We start from the raw sequence: 14,244 nt of genomic DNA, 5'->3' as shown, positions 1-14,244 counted from the left end.
AGCGTTAATAATGGTAGGATATCTGGGAAAGATGGCGGTATCGTAAGGTTATGTGCACACGGAATATTTTCGCGTCATCCCCGCGGTGCGTCAACCCGCGCCCGTCACCCCCGCGTCACCCCGCGTCATCTCCGCGGCGCATCATCCCCGCGTCACCCCGCAGCGTAACGTAATAGTTAGATGGCGGGGCTCTTGTAATTTCGAGGGCATGATCAAATATATTTCGCTTTTAACGTTAGTTAATATTAACCTTACAACACCAAATATAAAAATGAATCACGGCCTTATAATTTTTCGAGCGCAGAGGTAGCAAAGCTGCATGTTTTTCTTATAGGCTCACCCCATTCTACGCAACCAAAAAGCCTTCACCCCTCGTGGATTCATTAGCGTTTATGCATTGTTCATCCATATAATAATAATAACAGGTACAAATCGAATAGATATAAATTTTAGTTAGAAAAATGGTTTTTCTGTAGGGATGTCTTAATTTACAGAAGAAACGTTAGGACGTAATGGCATTATATAGAGTGTGTTTGTAAAAATCAGAACGAAATATTGTAGTGGTAAATTATTATATATGAGGTGTAAAATCGAACGAAGTTTAACGTAAAGGAACATTAAGGACGAATTGTAATGGAAAAAAAAATAATATATTCCTTTGTTATAATCTAAAGTAATATTAAAATAATACACCTTTTTAAATTTAAATATTTTATTTATATATAATAGCTCTTAAAAGGTCCAGAGTGTAGATGGGCAACCATGAAAATAACACCCTTGAAATTCAAAGACTAGATTCCAACGAAACCATCAATTTTAACCCCCTATCGTCTACCCCCCTGCACTCTGGACCTTTTAGCGTGGAATATTCTAAATTCATTGTGTGTGTAATCAGTAATTTTGAATTAATAAAATTGTATCAGGTATAATCTAGTAAATACAATCGAAAAGACAGGGGCTCAAGGCTAAGGTAGAAAGAAGTTTCAAATTGAAATCCTGTATATGAAGAATATTCTAAATTCACTTTTTACATATATCCCCTGTTAATCATCCGATACTGAGATCCACTCAAATCCTCCGTAAGGTAGAAATTCACACATTGCCCAACCCTATAAGCTATTTACATCCAATTACATTAAATATGTATCTGGTTTGAATTATATTCGGTACTTGTTGTTGTTTGCTTATATCTATGAATCCTAAAAAATATATATCTTAAAATATTCACTTGAAACTTTAGTATCATATGAATAGCCAAAAACGTTTCTATTAAAGGTATTTCTACAAAAAAATATACATAAAGTGTAAAAAAGACTATTGGTTCAAAGAAACTATTATTATATAAAAATACCTTCTTCTTCAATGATTACGTATATCCATTGTTGATGTTGTATCATGAATATCAAAATTGAATTTTGTTATTGAACCAACAACAACGATAAAATGTCAAATATAGTGCAAAAACATCAAAGCGTCATACAAATAATTATTATTGAAATATTTTCTTATAGCATAATCATAATGACTTTCAGTTAATAGTATAATTGGAGATGTGGGAGTCACGTGATAAGTCATTTTTTTATTAATTCATAACATACTAACCAAAAAGTTCCAGTAGCAGCAGCAGCTTTACGATTGGGGTGTCAAATTGGTTTCGTGGTAGGTGAACTATGGAATTGCGTCTTCTTTTTATGGCATAGGGTGTGAATAAAAAAATAAACATTCCAGTCCTTCAAAACATTCTTTACCTAAAAATGAAATGGTATATATGAGAATAAATCTCAGTATTGGTCTTCATTTCAGTTACGTTACTACACATAAAAAACCCTGTCTAGTGCTTTTGCTATTACCACCCTTGCCAAAGGGGTTGGTTACCGCGAACTTAAGAGAGGTACGAAGGTTTTCTACGCATAATAACGTAAAATAATAAATTTATTTGTTATTGAATATTTATTATCAAATATAAGCAAGTGGAACACAATTCTCTGAAAAAAATCACTATGATAATTATTATGTAGTTTTTAATAATAATCTAAATCTATTTCTAAATTCATAATGTAATTATCTCGTTAACCGCAGCGTTTTCATGCGGTTATTATTGTGAGGAATGCCATGTTCCTTACAACGAAAAAAAGAAACATTGATGTGAAAGAACTTGATCATAAACTAAATCTATTTCTATATTCAAAAGACACAAGAGGAGTATGTCTGTTTTCATATTCATTTCATTGGTCAAGCGAATATATATTTAAACTATTACGTTCCTCAATGACATGAATATACTTTTTCAGATGAAATATGTCGGTAAAAATACTTCGAAAATCATTTAAAATTTGGTATTTGCGAACAAATAAGACGCTGTGAAGATTGTTTTAAAATTCTCCGTTTAAACCGTTAATAAAGAAATCAATGACCCATGTTGAAAGATCTTGAAGAATTCCAAGAACGTGATAGTGGTTGGGCTTTGAGGGAGATAATATCTCTGGAAATTGCTATAAATAAATTAGAAATCGGGAGTGGCTCATCATATATTGAGTTACCATCATAAAAAGAAGGAGGCATGTGTCAACGTTAAGAACCATGATAATGCATGCTTCGCCTGGGCAGTGACTTCAGCGTTGTATCCTAATATGCATCACAGAGATAGAATATCATCATATCCGCATTACTTGAAAGTTTTGAAACTGAAGGGAATTCAATTCCCTATGCTCCCTAAGCAAATATATAATTTCGAAAAACAAAACAACATTTCTATTAATGTTTACATCCTTCAGAAAAATAAAAAAATCTTTTTAAACTTTTCCAACTTACCTAACTAAAGGTAAGAAAGATCAACATGTAAACTTGCTTATAATTCAAGATAGATATGATGATACTGATGGACCAAGTCTTCATCATTATGTATAGGTCAATAATCTGTCCCGTCTACTTTCGAAACACCTAAGTAAAAAAAAGATCATGCAAAATACTTTTGTGATTGAAGTCTGCATTACTTTATAACTGAAGAAGAAAACCTCTTGGTCAATTTTGGGAATTAATCCACAACTTGGATCTTCTTATATTGATTTACCTCCACAAATCAAAAAGAAGGAAGCATGTATAAATGTTAGGAATGAAGATCAGGCATGCTTCGCCTGGGCTGTTACATCTGCTCTCTATCCTGATGTTCATAATACAGATAGATTAATATTTTAACGAAAAAATAAAAAATGTTTTTGAAACGTTACCAACATACTATTCAAAAAATAAAAAACATAAACATGTAAATTTGGTTTCTAACTCAAGATAGATAACATCTATATTCTTCAAATGATTAGTGGTAAATATTTAAGATAAATTGAATACAATATTTTATAAGATAAAAATGTTTGATTATATTTAAGACATTTTACAAAATGAATGCAATTGTAATACTACCAAGTGTCTGCAACAAAGTTCTTCCGCAGAAAATTCCTAAAACCAAAAGAGGATACAGATTCAAAGACAATCAATTGAAAATATCTCTTCGGTTACCCCTTTTGGGTAGGAAACAAACACTCTCTTGCACTTCGATGAAAATTGATGGTTTCGTTGGAATCTAGTCTTTGAATTTCAAGGGTGTTATTTTCACGGTTGCCCCTCCTTCTTTACACATCAGAGAGATGATCCTCTCAAAGTAAAATTAAATATTTAAAAATTTCGGTTATGACCGAGATGTGGGAATGCAAACTTGCAATTAATTAATATGAAGATTATCGACAACTCAAATTTTATAAACGGACCTTTGGCTGGATTAGGAAGCTATCGTAGGCGACTTAAAAAATATTATTTAAAAAATAGCACATGTTGGTGCAACAAAGATGTCGAAATGTACACTCATAAAATCATCCATATCTGAAGTAGATTATCCTGAAAATAATCCATACCTTTATTAAATAAAAAGATATCGGAATTTCGTGGCTGCCATAAACGATCGCAAATGAGGAAAAATTTTACTCATTTTATAGGACAACGATCGAAAATGTATACGTACAAGATTCAGGGTGGGAAAGTTATAAAAAATCTAAGGGAGTTAAATATAACATCGTTAAAAATAAAATTACTTTTAAGGATTATGAAATGAACCACAACATTATACAGTTAACTCCAGTTAACATCGTGAAAAAGAAAATTTAATTATTATCATAGCTTTTTTGTAAAATTCTTTTGGTTGGTTAATTATTTATTTTTGGGGATAGAATACTGTTTTGGATAAAAGATTCATTTCATCATAATGTATTGACGGAAGTAACATCTTATTAAAAATTTATATTTTTAGTTCCAATTCAAGTATTGACGCACTTGAGGAGAATGTTAACCCCTCATCAACGAGTAAGTAGTTGTATCTACCACTTTTTATTTAATAATTATTTTTTCGTTTTTTCAAAATTAGATGATTTAAGCTTTCAAAAGTATGTTTCATATTTTTAAAAATTAACTATCCTGCTTTACTTTTTATTAATTTATTTGTTTATTTTTGTAGAGCAAACGAACCATCTATTTTGAGGGTCCAATGAAAGGGGCACGTCCTGATTTTAATTCATTGGGGGGCGTCCAGGATTCAAAATTTTCGTAAAAGATGAGGGGCCCTTTCTGGTGGTGTGGTCGATGAAAACGTCAAAAACAGGATGTATACTTAGAAGAAAAATATATATATGTCTGAAAATGAACTACAGCATTCTACAGTCAACTAAAAAAAACTACAGTCAAAAAGAAAATTTATTTATTATCATAGCTTTTTTCTAAATTCTAATTTATTGTTTCTGATGGATCTTCAATCAATAAATAGAAATGGTATGTTTAGCATAAAACCATTAAAAACTATACGAACTTTCCGTTGAAGTCCCAACCAAAATTTGGTACTTATTAAACAATCTTACAATGCAACTGTAAAAAACATTTGATAAATTCACCAATAAGGATGAGAAAATATAACCATTCGCAGTGGCCGACAAAAGAGAGAGAGAGAGAATCCTTAAAATGGAACTCGTAAAATACGAAAATTGTAATCGGTATATGATTAAATCCGGTGAGAGAAATTAGTGTTTTTAATTCTTACTTTTGTAATCTTATAAATGTTTTGTAATAGAATACCACATACCTTTTTTCGTTAGCCCCCGGTTTTCTTCTTTAAATATGGAGCCTCACAAAGGAAATGACAATCAGATTAATGGGTAAAAAAAGCTTCTTATTATCATACAGAATACCACAAGTTTCCTAAATTTCAATGCCGTTATATCTATAAAAATATGAAATTGTGGTTATTCCTACAACAATAATATATGAAATAAACTTAAAGAATCATTATTAAAATGTAAGTTGTAACCAGGTCATATATGTATATTGAAAATAATGATCTTATTTCAGGGAAGAAGAAGAATTACTTAAATTCCGTGGAACATCTATATATCAGCGGGCACCGTTTGGTCATCGGCAGAAAAATTGTCGTGAAAAATAAATGTAAGTTTAATTGAATAAATTTTATTCTGATAATAATACTTTTTTACTTTTAGGGTGTCTAAGACGACTTGGCGACTAAGTATTAAAAAAATGTATGAAAATTTATTAATTTTTTGTTTTCAGCCCAGACGAATATTAGTAAGTAGAAAAATAAAAAAAGGATTTTGTTTTATAATTTAATTTTCAGCTACTATAACAATGAGAACATTGTTGTAATGAAGAGTATGTAAGTAAATCTTTAAATATTTAAATTTACTAATAGTTTTTGTTTTTCAGAAAATTAAACAAAAAACCCTAATCCCCTTTTTCCCAATCCTTATATCTTTCCCCACCCTTGGTGGACTAATGCTACAACGTTCTCGTCGTGTCCACTGTTACGAATACATTTTATTCAACTCAAAGTAGCAAATCCTACCTATTCCTCAGCAGGTATATATAAAACTTCCCATATATAAAAGTCAGTAACAACAGCTTCATCGTTTTCCACCGACTCCATATTATTTTCATTAATATAAAAGTTTATTGTTCTTAATAAAACTACATTTCGAAATATTTGTCTTTGTAACAAATTACCAAGGCCGTAATTTGAGGCAAGACAAACTTCATCACGAAAAACGACTCCATTCACGCGGTTAGATGTGGAAGATCCTGCAATTGTTCAATGGAATCAAGAAGCAGAGTATCATGTTATATTTTACATATTAATGGTGAAGTTGTAGCTTTTGCCCTGTTATCAAGATGTGATTTCGATCCATTAGGACAACATAATGTACCCAGATTTCTAAATTTGATATATACATTTGAAGAACACAGAAGAAAAGGTTGCGCTTCCAAAATTGTCAAACATATAATGAAAGTTGGAAACCAGTTCACAACATTCTGCAGCAATCCTCATTACGAAATGCAAGTGTGTTAATCATGATGAAATAAATTACACGACAATGCTTTTAATGCCCTTAATTTTTGTGAAATGTAGTTTGAACGATAAAAAATCTTTGTTAAATGTTTCCTAATAAAAATTGTCTTTTATTATTGTGGCCCCAGAATGTATATAGCGATAGATTATAACCAAATATATAACAGAAAATGTAGTTAAAGACTTTGATCACTGAAGATATAAATATACGATATTAGTTTTATCAAATTATCGTATTGTTAACATAAAATATGTATAAAAGAGAACTCACTCTTCCTAATTTAAATAAAAAGTATATATGAATTTTTATTAGCATTGGTCTTTCCTTATCAATATTGGAATTACTCATTTCTTATCAACAAGAAGTTTCAGATAAACAGTTGAAAACCACTAATTTATTTATTAACGTGAAATTGAGAATCTTTTATAATTGATATAAATTCATTAATAACGGAATTTCCGAAATGCTGAAATGAAAGAAAGGTGAGTAGATAAAACTCCGAGGTTTTCCCGAGTTTTCCCGAATGAAAATCTTAGAAACTTTAATTATTTAATTATCTACAAACGGAATATGTGAAATAAATAATTTGTACACAATTTATTTATAACTATATTCGATTTTTAAATTTCTTTTAAATAACTTTGTATTATTTCCAATTATTAATAATTATAATATTTATAATAATTATTAATAATTATAATATTTATAATAATTATTAATAATAATGTATTATTTATCACGTGACCTCAGCAGAAAAATAAATAAATACGAGAGCGGGATCAGTCACAGATTATTCTTATCTGCTTGCTTTTATTTAACAGACGTGACTGATCTTGTTTTTGAAAATTGTGAATGAGTTTATTCTGTTTTTGAAAAGTGGTAAGTTTTTTACATATTTTTTTTAAATTAATTGTAAAAATTTTGAGTTTTTCGTGTTTTGATTTTGAAAATTTTTTTGAGTTTGGTTTTTATCTTTTCTTTGTTTTTGAATTTTTAAAAATGGAAAAATTTTTTATTATTAAAGAATCATTGGAAAAAATTAGCAAATTCGGTGTTCAGGGACGAACTCTCGAATTTAAGATTAAAAAAATACCCGAAGGTACAGAACCTGTTTGATGGGTAAAAGGGTATTGTTTCAAAGGGGACAGAGGGGCTAAATCCTACTGATAAAGTAGGCTTCACATTCTGTTCCAAGGACTTTACCAAGGGTGATGGATGGATGTCTTTTAAACGTGCCTCAGAAGTGACTGTTGATGATGTTTGGGACGTTATCTCATCCATCTATCAATCCAATTCTCGACCGGTCTCAATACGGAAACTTTCTGTTTGGGGGTTATGTCTGTACGTATGCCTGTAGGTAAGGGACGTCATCAAAGATACAACAACTTTGATGAATCATCTTCGAATACTCGTGGTATTGTTGTTATAAAAAATAAAGATAACATGTGCTCACCTCGTGCTCTTGTCGTCGCTATGGCTAACGTATATATAGATCCTCTCTACACTAAAGTTAGGAGAGATATTGGAAAACTTCAGACTGCCAGAGCTTTGGAACTGATGGAAGCTTCAGGGGTTTCCATTCCTTCCGAGGGATGTGGAATACCAGATTTTTTTATATATTTCAACAATATCTAAAAATTATAAAATTATTGTCTACAACTATGGGTCAAAAGGTCGTGATGTCATTTTCGAAGGTACAGACAAAGGTTCTTCGTTGAATTTACTCTACCATGAGGGCCATTACAATGTAATTACTTCGTTAACTGCGGCGTTTTCGTGTAGTTATTATTGTAAGGAATGCCATATTCCTTACAATAATAATCGGGATCATAGATGTGGAGGAACCTGCCCTGGTTGTCAACAATCACTTGTTTGTACCCCCGACGAGATCAAGGTTAATTGTGAATCTTGCAAAAGATCTTTCCGTGGATAAGTATGCTTCGAAAATCATATGAAGCATGGCATTTGCGACCAGATACGTCGCTGCGAAGAGTGTTTTAAAATCGTACCACACACACGCAAACATGTCTGTGGAGAAATCTTTTGTAAGATTTGTAATAAACACCAGCCTTCAAGACATCTTTGCTACATCCAATCTGATAATCGTATTCCATCATTGAAAGATTTTCTTTTCGTTTTTTATGATTTGGAAACACAACAGGAAAGGGTACTTGATGACGGTTCACGTATACATGAACCAAATCTTTGTGTATTTGTTCTAAATGTGGTCTAAGATTACAAGTTGTTAAATAGTGATCCGATTTCGCCGTTCATGCATCATATGTTAAGTTTTCGCAAAAAATTTGAAAATATTGTCATACTCGCACATAACGGAGGCGCATTTGATCATCAATTTATTTTAAATTATATCCTGACCAAAACAGATTTAAAGCCATCTTCCGATGGCTTTGTGTAAACTTCCATCCTCCTTCAATTTCTCAGAGGAAAAGGAGTATTTTCCTCATCTTTTCAAACGCAGTGAAAATCAAAGTTACGTTGGACCAATACCTGATATTAAAATTTATGACCCTGATAATTTTTTCTTTTAACGCTAGAAATTCTTTACTAAAATGGTGATCAGAAAAGAGAGATGATCCTCTCAAAGATAACCCCTCTGAGACTTTCAATCTTCGATTCGAAGCCACCCAAGCTAAGATTGAAAGATTGAAATCTCTGGGGTATAAAGTCATAGAAAAATGGGATTGCGATTTTCGAAAAGAATTAACGGATGAAATTAAAAAATTTTCAGATCCTCTTCTAAATCAATCACCTCTAAATCCAAGAGAAGCTTTCTATGGTGGCCGAACTGGAAATACTTACACATACTACAAAACTAAGGAGGAGGAAAAATTAAATATGTAGATGTATTTTCGCCTTACCTCTGGGTTTGTAAGTATGGAAAGTTTCCTATCGGACATCCGAAAATTTACATTAATAAGGAATATTCTTTAATAGATCTTTCTAGTATTAGTGGACTCATTAAATGTAAAATTCTTCCCCCTCATCAATTGTTCCACCCCGTTTTATCGATGAAAATGAATAACAAGTTAATGTTCGTTCTTTGTCGTGTGTTTGGGGAAAATCTCAATTCAGGAGAATGTCTACATTCAGATATAGAGCGTTCGTTAACGGGTACTTGGGTGATTGAAGAGGTTTTAAAGGTACTCGAAATGCGGTACAAAATACAAACTATTTTTGAAATTTGGTCATATGAGACAATTCAGGCTGGAATAGATGTAATAGGATTGTTTACCGAAATGATAAACAAATTTATTAAAATAAAGCAAGAGTCGTCCGACTGGCCGAAAAATTGTCGTACACAGAAGGAAAAAGATAATTATATAGAAAGATTTTTACAAAGGGAAGATATTCAGTTGGAATTTGATAAAATTTGCAATAAACCGGGTTTGCGCTCCCTGACTAAATTTATGCTAAATTCATTTTGGGGTAAGTTTGGTCAGCGTGAGAATCAACCAAAGACAACAATTGTTAATCAACCTGTTGAATTCTTCTCTATGATAATTAATCCTTCAATAAATGGGAACACAATTCTATCGATCCATGAAGATACTTTAATTGTTAATTAGGAATATATGGATGAATGTTACGACCCTTTGCCCACGGTTAATGTTGTTATAGCGTCATACGTTACAGCTCTTGCGCGTCTGAAACTTTTCAGTTACCTTGAAAAACTGCAAGAAAGGGTACTCTATTACGATACCGATTCTAACTTTTATGTTTCCAGACCTGGAGAATCTGACATTCCCACAGGTGAATTCATTGGTGATATGACTAATGAATTAGAGTCCTATGGTCCTGATGCATATATTACGGAATTTGTGTCTGGGGGCCCGAAAAACTATGCTTATAAGACCTGTTCAGGTGATGTTGTATGCACAGTTAAAGGTATATCCCTTTCTTATTCTGCAGCTCAACAGGTTAATTTTGATTCTATGAAGGAAATGGTAATAAACGATTCGGCTCCTATAAGCGTAGCTTCGAGGCAAATTAGACGAACGAAAGAGCATGAGGTGATGACTTGCGATTGTACAAAAATATATCGGCCTAACTCGACAAAGAGAAAGTATCTTCCCGATCACAGTTCTATTCCTTACGGTTTTAAAAAACTGAAATTTTAATTTTTTTTTGTAATATTTTATAAATGTAAGACGTTCAAAATAAGATGATGATTCAAAACATAAATAATGATCCGATAGTGGTGATAACACAATAAAAGATCCGTTTCAATTAATTTTGAAAAAAATAAGAAAAAACAAGTGTTGCCTCTTTTAAAAACTGAAAAATTGTTGTATTATTTCAAAATAATTTTATGAATGAATAAAATATTCAAAACACAGATAATGATCTACAAAAAATTAACTAGTATAAAAAGTATTAGAGTCTTGAACCAAAAATTCCTAAGTTTTTGAGGAAAATCCACATTTGTTCTCTTTTGTTTTTTATCTTATTCGAATATGGTTTGAGGAAATCCATTTTTCACCTGAAGTTCTTCTCTCTTATTTTCTTGTTCGAATAACTACAATTTAAAAAAATGAGTTATTAACGTTTAAGTGAATTTTTATATATCAAATATAAGAAAAAAATCTGAAGAATAATGTGTTAAGAGTTCAAGTTTCGAGTATTATTATTATTTTTAAGGAAAAAACCTAAATTATTGTTTTGAATTCTCAACGTAAAAAATGTAAATTATTATTTCTACAATAACTACTCCTATTTCATTATAAAATTCATTTAAATCACAAAAAGTAATATAATGATTTCAGAGAGAGAGAGTGAGAGAGCGTGTCTATATTCTATTTGATCAAGAATTTTTAGATAGATAGATCAGACTCTAAAAAACTTACCTTTTCCCTGCTTTTACTTACAAATAAATTTTATACATTTTGATTCACTTTTGGTCAACCAACGAATATTAACACACACATAAAACTGAAAAGTTTACTGAATGTTCTTTTTCACATATGTGTATATCACAGACACAGGATGAGGCTTTTCGATAACACTGACATGATTTCATATGGTATGATAAAATATATTTTGTATTCAGTTTTACGCTGAATATTTCACTTAAATTCAATTAAAAAAATATACGAGGTATTTTGAAATTAGGAAAATAACATAAATTTTAATCATGGTTTCTATGTATATTAATATGGGGTGAATGATTCGTGTGCCGAGAGAGTTCTTATGAAATTTAAATGTTTTTACTATTTTAAAAGTATTAGTCCTAGTTCCCCTTCGTATATTCTAGTTTTTTCTATAAATTCATTCATTCAATTAAAAACAAGACAGTTTCAAAATGAATAGTCAAGAGAGTGTTTACCAATATTGAAGACAATGGTGGTCGAGAAATGAAAGATGAATCATTTTTCCTACTTAAATCAGTATATCGTTGTAGTGAATATGATATAAGCTGTGGTCTTAGTCCAGCCCAAACCTTTCAGTCCTGTTATAATTCTAAAGAAATTTCATAATAGAAATTGTAAAATTTCCTTCAATACATACGAATGGGGTTGTTCCATCGAATTACTTCAACAAAAATTGGGAGACTTTTTCAGCGTGACTCATTATTCGGATGAGAATGACCTGATGGTGTTTGCCTTTAATGATTTCGTCAAAATTACACAACTCATATATGATAATAACGAGGAATTGTTAATAGTTGAAAAACATGGTGTCGAATATTACCTATAACGGATATGATGTAACTGATATACTTGAAGTTAATCAAAAAGGAATATGGCATTCCTCACAATAATAACCGCATGAAAACGCTGGGGTTAACGAGGTAATAACATTTTGAATTAAGAAGTAGATTTAGATTATGCTGAAAAACTACATAATAATTATCATAGTGATTTTTTTCAGAGCATTGTGTTCCACTTGCTTCTATTTTATAATAAATATTCAATAACAAATAAATTCATTTTTTTACGTTATTATGCGTAGAAAACCTTGGTACCTCCCTTAGGATTGTGGTAAACAACCCCTTTGGCAAGGGTGGTAATAGCAAAAGCGCTAGAGAGGGTTTTTTATGTGTAGTAACGTAACTGAAATGAAGACCAATACTGAGATTTATTCTCATATATACCATTTCATTTTTAGGTAAAGAATGTTTTGAAGGACTGGAATGTTTATTTTTTTATTCACACCCTATGCCATAAAAAGAAGACGCAATTCCATAGTTCACCTACCACGAAACCAATTTGACACCCCAATCGTAAAGCTGCTGCTGCTACTGGAACTTTTTGGTTAGTATGTTATGAATTAATAAAAAAATGACTTATCACGTGACTCCCACATCTCCAATTATACTATTAACTGAAAGTCATTATGATTATGCTATAAGAAAATATTTCAATAATAATTATTTGTATGACGCTTTGATGTTTTTGCACTATATTTGACATTTTAACGCAAAATTTGGCGTTTTGACGTTTACGATGGTATTTATCGTTGTTGTTGGTTCAATAACAAAATTCAATTTTGATATTCATGATACAACATCAACAATGGATATACGTAATCATTGAAGAAGAAGGTATTTTTATATAATAATAGTTTCTTTGAAACAATAATTATAAATTTCGGGTTTCGAAATTTATTTTTAAAAAACTTTATTTTTGAATATTTATATGAATACAATTAATCTCAAGATCGAACTAATTATAAACATTAAATATCATCGAATTGTTTACAAACATCTTATTTATAGTAAAATAGTGCTGATACATGTTTACGTTATTTGATACAAAAATAGAATAAATGCTGATACATGTTTATGATATTAGATACAATGGTATTGTTTTAAAAATGTCCTTCAGAAATTCTTCGCATGTAACTCAATAGTCTTTTTTACACTTTATGTATATTTTTTTGTAGAAATACCTTTAATAGAAACGTTTTTGGCTATTCATATAATACTAAAGTTTTGAGTGATATTTTAAGATATATATTTTTTAGGATTCATAGATATAAGCAAACAACAACAAGTACCGAATATAATTCAAACCAGATACATATTTAGTGTAATTGGATGTAACTAGTTTATACGGTTGGGCAATGTGTGAATTTCTACCTTACGGAGGATTTGAGTGGATCTCAGTATCGGATGATTAACAGGGGATATATGTAAAAAGTGAATTTAGAATATTCTTCATATACAGGATTTCAATTTGAAACTTCTTTCTACCTTAGCCTTGAGCCCCTGTCTTTTCGATTGTATTTACTAGATTATACCTGATACAATTTTATTAATTCAAAATTACTGATTACACACACAATGAATTTAGAATATTCCACGCTAAAAGGTCCAGAGTGCAGGGGAGTAGACGATAGGGGGTTAAAATTGATGGTTTCGTTGGAATCTAGTCTTTGAATTTCAAGGGTGTTATTTTCATGGTTGCCCATCTACACTCTGGACCTTTTAAGAGCTATTATATATAAATAAAATATTTAAATTTAAAAAGGTGTATTATTTTAATATTACTTTAGATTATAACAAAGGAATATATTATTTTTTTTTCATTACAATTCGTCCTTAATGTTCCTTTACGTTAAACTTCGTTCGATTTTACACCTCATATATAATAATTTACCACTACAATATTTCGTTCTGATTTTTACAAACACACTCTATATAATGCCAATACGTCCTAACGTTTCTTCTGTAAATTAAGACATCCCTACAGAAAAACCATTTTTCTAACTAAAATTTATATCTATTCGATTTGTACCTGTTATTATTATTATATGGATGAACAATGCATAAACGCAAGGGAATCCACTAGGGGTGAAGGCTTTTTGGTTACGCAGAACGGGGTGAACC

At 30.8% G+C, this 14,244-nt stretch overlaps 2 long non-coding RNA genes across 5 annotated transcripts; one reads left to right on the top strand and one right to left on the bottom strand.

The window, feature by feature from the left end:
* Positions 1 to 735: 735 nt before the first annotated feature.
* Positions 736 to 11,379, bottom strand: LOC130442416 (uncharacterized). 2 transcript variants are annotated; one of them, XR_008909768.1, is made up of 5 exons: positions 11,261 to 11,379; positions 7,849 to 8,026; positions 5,120 to 5,257; positions 1,603 to 1,748; positions 736 to 1,199 (listed from the first exon to the last, which is right to left on the bottom strand). It is a non-coding gene; the product is annotated as an uncharacterized LOC130442416 (long non-coding RNA). The 2 variants fall into 2 exon arrangements; XR_008909767.1 differs by having other exon boundaries at positions 7,849 to 10,932; positions 11,261 to 11,332.
* On the top strand, positions 7,188 to 13,884 carry LOC130442414 (uncharacterized). Of its 3 annotated transcripts, none has more exons than XR_008909765.1 (4): positions 7,188 to 7,274; positions 9,145 to 12,204; positions 12,522 to 12,667; positions 13,380 to 13,844. It is a non-coding gene; the product is annotated as an uncharacterized LOC130442414 (long non-coding RNA). The 3 variants fall into 3 exon arrangements; XR_008909766.1 differs by having other exon boundaries at positions 7,218 to 7,274; positions 10,141 to 12,204; XR_008909764.1 differs by lacking the exon at positions 7,188 to 7,274 and having other exon boundaries at positions 7,327 to 12,204; positions 13,380 to 13,884.
* The last annotated feature ends 360 nt before the right edge of the window (positions 13,885 to 14,244 follow it).

Source organism: Diorhabda sublineata, chromosome 4, assembly GCF_026230105.1.
Source record: "Diorhabda sublineata isolate icDioSubl1.1 chromosome 4, icDioSubl1.1, whole genome shotgun sequence".
NCBI classification, from domain to species: Eukaryota; Metazoa; Arthropoda; class Insecta; order Coleoptera; family Chrysomelidae; genus Diorhabda; species Diorhabda sublineata.
The sequence above is the reverse complement of the archived record's forward strand: the minus strand, read 5'-3'. Positions and strand labels throughout refer to the sequence as shown.